Source organism: Caretta caretta, chromosome 1 (genome assembly GCF_965140235.1).
Source record: "Caretta caretta isolate rCarCar2 chromosome 1, rCarCar1.hap1, whole genome shotgun sequence".
Classification (NCBI taxonomy): domain Eukaryota; kingdom Metazoa; phylum Chordata; order Testudines; family Cheloniidae; genus Caretta; species Caretta caretta.
Window position 1 is genome coordinate 151,088,680 of NC_134206.1, and position 1,815 is coordinate 151,090,494.

Here is a 1,815-nt window from a genome sequence, read left to right on the forward strand (position 1 = left end):
TTTGTAAGCACATATTTGCAACAGAAAAAAAAAAAAAACCCTGACACTTCTAAAAACAATAGCTTAACATGCATAGAATATTCCGGAAGACCATTCAACTTTTCTTTTGGTGCACAATTTTTGCCTGTCAGTGTTAGATTGTTCTTAGGATTGTGTCATGTGTGCATTTCAGTGACCCCATTACAATCTTCTTCATGCAAGTTGTCCTAAGAAGCACTTGATAAGCAGCAGTCCTCTATGGCTATGGGGCTCGGCAAACAGTGTGCAGTGATCCTATGAAGTCTGTAGATTTCATTAGACTGCAAACATCTTAGAAACCTACTGAGCATGCTCCAGAATGTTTTTGTAATCATTTATAAAGTATTTTTAGCTCTCCCCATGAGTACTGAGTCTCATGCCAAGTTCCAAACTTCAGGATCTTTTGTAACTATTCAAGAAAAAGCAGGATTCAGAACTTTTTTTAAAGTTTTTTAATCCCCACTCCCCTGTAAATCAAAAGCAATGGAATGTGTTTATATTCGAACTTTACCCAAACACACAAAATCACACTGTTGGACAGAGATCAGCATAGAAGATCGAAGGTGAATGCCTCAGTAACAATTCTGAAAACTTCACTATAGCAATTACTAACAGAGTCCTATAATAACAGCCCTAGTCTTCAGGAACTTCTGGTGTGGGGTGCCTGTGCCAAAAGCACACAGAACCATATAAAATAGCAGGGGAAAGAGAGCGAGACAATTCGGGCAAAAAACAACAACCCCACGACCCTTTTCTCCCCAAAAGTGCCATACTCTTTATGCCTGTGCAGAACAGACAGGACCTCAGATTTTAAAGAGGCCCACACAGAGTAAACTGCATGGAACTCAAACTTCCCTGCAAGGATGAAGGAATGAGCTGACTGCGTTGGGATTTGGAGCATGCTATAAAAACCTATATAGAATGAAACAGAACCTGTGGTTTCAGAGAGCCTAGGGTATTTAAAAACCTGAGGCTTAAATCACTATGCTGTCCCCCTTTGCTTGCTTTAAATACTGCCAGACAAATAAAAAGGTGTACATGTGTGTTAGAATTATAAGACTAATTCTAAGACCTTTGGAGCAGAATATATTTCCACTTCACTTAAATCAGGTAAAGGTTGTCTGCAACCAAGTGGAGTGCAATCTGTTCACACACACACACACACACACACACACACACACACACACACACACACACACACACACACACACACACACACACACACACACACACACACACACACACCTTGAAAGGCCTTTCCCCTTTCTTGCAAGTTGTTTTAATTCACTGTGCACGATCCACTTCTCAGAAAACACTTTATGCTTCTACTTTAAACATCGAAATGGCTATTCAGTGTGGGATTGAAAAAAAAAAAGAATTTACTGAATTCAACAGCTTCAAAGCTATTGAAATGTTTCACACTGGAAATAAGTTTTTCCATGCAGGACTTCTTTTCTGTTATATATAGCTAGATTTATGTCCTTTAGGAAGAACCTACTGGCTTCTCTTTAAGCAATCTTTATTGAAACAATAATTTAAACTGCTTCCAGGTAGGCTTCAGAAATTACACATGACAAAGGTTTCCTTTAGAAATATGTCAACTTAGAAGTGCTTTGTTATACCTTTTTATAGCCCCCCACACTTACACTTTTTTTTAAACAGAAATCCTGTAAGAAATATTCCTTACTTTATGGCAAGCAGCATATAAATAGAAAAAAAATGTGTGAGGGGTGCATATTTCTCTGTTGCTAATCCTTTTACTTATTATCAGATGTTTTTGTAATTAAATAAGCCCTC